Source organism: Calliopsis andreniformis, chromosome 5 (assembly GCF_051401765.1).
Source record: "Calliopsis andreniformis isolate RMS-2024a chromosome 5, iyCalAndr_principal, whole genome shotgun sequence".
Taxonomy (NCBI): domain Eukaryota; kingdom Metazoa; phylum Arthropoda; class Insecta; order Hymenoptera; family Andrenidae; genus Calliopsis; species Calliopsis andreniformis.
In genome coordinates this window covers 7,425,226-7,430,734 of record NC_135066.1, presented here as the reverse complement: position 1 = coordinate 7,430,734, position 5,509 = coordinate 7,425,226, and the positions used below count along the sequence as shown (strand labels likewise).

General features: G+C 51.0%; 1 long non-coding RNA gene across 1 annotated transcript; it reads right to left on the bottom strand.

The window, feature by feature from the left end:
- Window positions 1-2,500: 2,500 nt before the first annotated feature.
- Window positions 2,501-3,391, bottom strand: LOC143179393 (uncharacterized). The gene is made up of 2 exons (XR_013001960.1): window positions 3,221-3,391; window positions 2,501-3,159 (listed from the first exon to the last, which is right to left on the bottom strand). It is a non-coding gene; the product is annotated as an uncharacterized LOC143179393 (long non-coding RNA).
- Window positions 3,392-5,509: the final 2,118 nt, after the last annotated feature.

Sequence of the window (5,509 nt, the reverse complement as noted above, 5' to 3'; positions counted from 1 at the left end):
GTCAGGCACAACGGAGTCAGTAAAATATGTCTCTAATCAGATACATAAAAACGATGAAAACGATACCTCAAATGCAATTTCGTCTATCTTCATTTTTATTGTATTTTAGTATGTAGAATCACCCCTTAAAATTTATGACACCTGTCGCCGACTCTGTCTATTTTAATTTCTGTAAGAAAGGATTTGTAGAAACATTTTGTATCTTGTATCTAGACCATAATACTCTCAATTGTATCTCGTAACACGCAAAACTTAAAAATATCTACCGTTTAGCCCTTTACAAAGAAAGGTTGCTAACCCCCGCATTAAACTCTTAGAACGCTGAAATAAATAGTAGTTTAAAAAGTGGTATACTGCGAGGCGAAGCGTAACCCATCTATATTCGAAGAACATATTATATACCTTTGCAAGCAGTACGCAGAACGTTTCTATAAATTTTTTTTATTAGACATAAATTGTCTTATAGCAGTCTAAGGTATCCCTACGTGTGCTTATTACATTAAACCTGTTTTATACCGAAACGTTTAATTAATCCTTTATCAGACCTACTTCCAATTCAAAACCACTGACCCATCATTGATAGCCATACCGACAGAACCTGTTTAAGTTCGAATGGAATGAATCCGATCGCGACCAAACAGCAAAGCAAAAGAGTCGGTCAAAAGCCGGAAAGATCGACGAAACTCCGAAAGCTGCGGCGCGGCTAACCATCGGGAACGCTCGAATCCCGGCGTGGCCTGTTTACCGCGTGGAGCGCGGCTAACTCGCCGCTGCTCGCCTATAAAAAGATCGCAAAACGCTACAGAGAAAAAGCCAGCGGTCGAGCACGGGAGCGTGTGTGCCTAACGCGAGCAGGCAACGCGGAGGGAGAAGCGCGGAGGCAAAGAGAAAAATGTATAGAGAGAAAAAAAAAAAAGGAACAGGAGAAGGGAGAGGGTACGCGGGGTTCTTTATCAGTGCGCCGCGTAGAGCGGGCGCTCGTGTCGGCGCGAGAGGGATGTTTTTTCGAGAAGCCACTCGAGAGACGCATCTCGATCGTGGAAGCGTGCTGGCCGACCACCGGAAGTTGTCGCGCGCTGCCCATCGCGGCAGAGGAAGAACGTCGGCGAGAGGGGGTCAGGCTGTCAGAGAGATCGAGCGATGGGGAAGGGAGAAAGCGAGCGACCGACCGATGAAGATCCGCGGAGCGGGTGACACACGGTGGAAAAGAGAAACTGAGGGGGGGATGGAGGGGCCGAGTGGCGATCGAGAAAGGGAGAAGCAGCGAGAGCGTAACGGCGGGCAGAAAGAGAGGAGGGAAGAGGGGCACGCTCTTAAATATAGACACGCGTGCATACACGCGTGCAGGCAGGCTTCGCGGAGCGGAGTGGAGCGTCGGGTCCGATGGCGCGCGTCTGTATGGCACCCGAGGTACCATTCGCGTTATCGGGGCGATTGCCTGCCGAAAGCGGGCCTGGATGAAATTTCGCGCGGATTATAAATGCGCGCAGCCTTGCGGCGAGCGGGCGAGCGGGGACGCCTGGGCGTATCGGAGGAAGAGAACAACGGAGATCGAGAGACAGGTGAGCAATGGGGAAAGGAGAGGAGGAGAGAGACGCGTATGAAGCCCTGACCAAGTCGGGTTAGGTTGGGCCTGAAACGTTGGTTGGACGCGACTCTAACCTACCGTAACGCTATAAAAATAACGGCTATCCTCCTTGTCCCGCGCCGTGCGCCAGCCAACTGGCCCTCTCTCTTCTTCCTCCTGGATTATCCTGTTTCCTCGTCGCGCGTACCGGCCGACGATCTTCTATTGGCGGCATTACTCTGTTACGCACGGTGCGGCAGGGACGACGATCATCGAGCAGAGGGCAGAGGGAGGGACAGGCCAGCGGAGAGACGAAGAATGAGGAAACGAGAGGGGCAGAGCGAGAGAGATGAGAGATTGCTAAGGGAAGGCGGAGAGGAGAGGGATAAGAAAGAGGAGCCGTGCTGAGAGAAGGTAACGCGTGTGGCGTGTGCGTATACCGAGAGCATGTGTTACGCGAGAGGCCCGCTTCGGCAAAAATTAATGCCGCAGAAGACCCCGGGGCCCCGTCCCCGCTGCCATCGTTCGATTCTCATCCTTACTTTTCGAATAATTTTCAATCGTCGATAAACACAGTGAGGAATTTATTTCGAACATTTGCACTTGCTTTCTGAATGGGAATTGATGTTGGATAATATTGTATTCTTGGGAGAATATTGTCGCAAGTGAAGGAGCTTTGATTTTCACTCGATTGTGTAGGGTACACTCGGATTTGGGTGTCAACTGAATAGGCTACAGTCTATATAGAGTCACAGATTTTAGGAGACGCGATTTTGGGGACAAATTTCGAACAATTTTCAACTCTGAAGCGTATGAAAAATTATGTACGTACTTACGATCACAATTTAGGAGTGATTAAATGCATGCGCATTATTAAATGCAGAAGACGAAGGTTTAGTTTCTATTGAGTTTAATTATTTCATCAATGAATTTACGCATGTTTATATGTACGTATAAAACATGTATGCGTGTAAGTAGGTGTTTAAGACTCTATGGATCCCTTGTAACGTGTATACTACTTGAAGAGACAGTTTACAACGACTACATGCTTTCAAGCGTGTAAGAAGCGTCCTTCTAGATGAAAACTTGATCACACCTGAGTAAAATATTACATATTTCGTCACTTAGGTCACTCAATAAACCCTCAAAATTTGTCTAAATGGAATTACCAAACACTTTCCCAATACTTTCCTACGATTCAGGGTTTATGCCCAGTTTCTACTCAAGAATGGTCATTCTCAGTCCCCTCGTGCGAGTACAGGACGAAGCTTTCTCGAACCGGTTGGCACCTGTTCCACGATGTCTCAGTCGGCCACGGCCTTTCCTTCATAATGGAGGAGAACAAACCGATCGCGGAGCGCGCGGCGTGCATTGGCGATCGGCAGTTGGGGAGTGCGAGTGAGCCGAGGCGAGGCGAGAGGTAGCGTGGCGACAAGAAAGAGCGGCAAAGAAAACGTCCAGCAAAACGGCCCAGTCGACACTTGCGGTATCCCGTGAAGGTTAATCTTCCGAACTCGAAGAGTCGCTTCGATCGTATCGTGGGACCTCCAGACCCGACCTGATGCAGCTTTGTTTTGTTGCAAACCCAGAACCTGGACTCGGTTAAGAGCTTACAGATCGCAAGGAACTCGTTTTTAAGATCAGTTTACGTACCAGCAACATGAATTTGCCTTTTTCAAGATGAGTGTCAGCAGGCAAAGTGAAGAAACTGTTCCAAGAAAGCACGAGTGTGCCACCGAGATGAAATTGAAAAGAACACTACAAATACAGTACAGATACAACAAAAATACTGATACGAAGAAGCAATATCTAGCACCAATGTGTTTACAAATTACAAACTACTTATAAACTCCATTTTATACACATCTCTGTTCTTCGAATCGCCGTTTGATCGGCAAAGGTTTCGATCAGCTTCCAAGAGATCCACATTCAATCCAAGCATCTACATTTCACGGGATGCTTCGCCAAAAATCACGATCCGCGACTCGATTTCCCTGACCGATGGTCCTGCTCTCTCCCCCACCCTCGTTATTTGTCGAGGCCGATGGCTTTTCCACCCTCGGCATCGAAATGTTCCCCCTGGCCCCTTAAGCAGCGGAAGCTAGCTCCCTCCACCCCGTGTTGATGAAAACGTGCACGTGCTCGGTGGCTGGCAGCCAGGACTGGTAGACCTGCTCGCCACCAGGCCTGCCACAGCAAGGGCACGTACACGCCCCCTATGCGTCGTCTGCATCTGGGGATGGCTGCGGATCTAAAGGGTAGCTATACGCACTGGGAGTTACGTTGGGGTAGGCCTAGAGCTGGCTTGCGTGGGCGTGGGTGGCTCCACCCCGTCCAGGCTCATCCTTCTGGGGGATGAAAAAATAGAGAGAGAGAGAGTGAGAGAGCGCGAGCAAGAGAGGCCAGGGGAAGAGAGCGAGAACGAGTAACCGGGTTAGAAACGGGGAGGGAGAGAGCGAGTGGCGCGAGGAGAGAGAGCGACCGTCGGCGAGGGAGAGAGAAAGGGAAAGAGTTAACCGGAGAAATAACCCTACCCATACTCTCGCCGATCGCGCGTTCGTACGCATATGCGTGTGGTTTGCTTCTTCCCTCTTCCACCCCCCGAGCGGACTAACGCACTTACGTGCACCGGTCCACCCTCGCCCGATCCGCCCCCACCTTTTCTGGAATTTTTCCTTCGCAACCGTGGCAGTCATCAACCCTGGCACAGCGGCGAGCCGCGGTCATCCACCTAGCGTTGCCTCGAAACTCGAGACCCGCAGCCGCCGGCCTCGTTCTTTTTAATGATGGCCTCTGCCAACGGGAGGGTGAAGCGAGGCGATCCTCGTTGGCAATTAACGGCGTAAAGAGCCTGGAAGGCAACCTTCCCGGAACAACCGGAAGCTAATTCAGATCGGGCAGGTGCTGACGAAAAAATTCGTATCGAAATTGGGACTCCAAAGGCAAGTCCCCTTCGCTCGGCAGTTGCTATCCGCGCGGGCCCCTCGAACACCGCTGCGATTCGACGACTCTTCGAGTTTCACGTCGCAGAATCCTGGAGAAGTGCGTTTTCAATTGGGACTTCGACGTGATTCTATTACCCGAGGAATTGGCAAGTGCCGAGAAGCGTGCGCGACTCGAGATCCACCCAGTCGTTCGTCAGTGATTTGAATGCCCGACCGAATTGCAGATTTTTGCACCGTCGGCCAGCAGAGAATGAGAGAGAATTACCCCTGGCACAGTAAAATCGCCTGTGCAGTACAGAGGTGAGAAGTCCAGTGAATGAACACAGAAGCCAAGGGGGTACACTTCGTTGACACCACGTGGTTCTAATTCTCTTTACGTCCGAGTTACATAGCAATAAACATTCTTTCGATTCGAAAAAAGGTGGTTCATGAGAAGGAGATTATACTACGTAGGACCAAACGTAGCCGCATTCCATTTCCTAGACTTGCTCTCATCTCTACATAATACTCGAGTCGACATTCCCTTCGTGCGTTCCGGGTAGAGACTGCTCTCGGTCCCTCGGAGCAACGTTTGCGCGATCGAGGATAATTTGGCACGGCCTCGCGTCTCGGCATTGGCCTTCGTGGCGCCCTTGCATTTCGGTCGGCGTCTTTGGCGCCGCTGACGCTGGCTCGAGAAGCAACGGGAGAAAGAAACGACCAGAGGAGGAGGAGGAGGAGGAAGAAGAAGAAGAAGAGAAGCAGAAGGATGACGACGATGGCGACAGAGGAGAGAAAGATGGAGAGCGAGTAAATTTACCATGGCGTAGGCCGGGCCCTGTGTCGGCCTTGCTGGTACCCTTGGATTTCGGTCGGTGTCCTTGGCACTGATGGCGGCCACTCGGCCTGGTACCACTTCATCCTCCCCGCCCTCTCCCTGTCGCGCATTCTCCTACTCCTCTCATCCTTCTTCCGTCCCTCGTTCTTCGTCTTCGTCCTCTGTTCGCCTCTCTGTCCC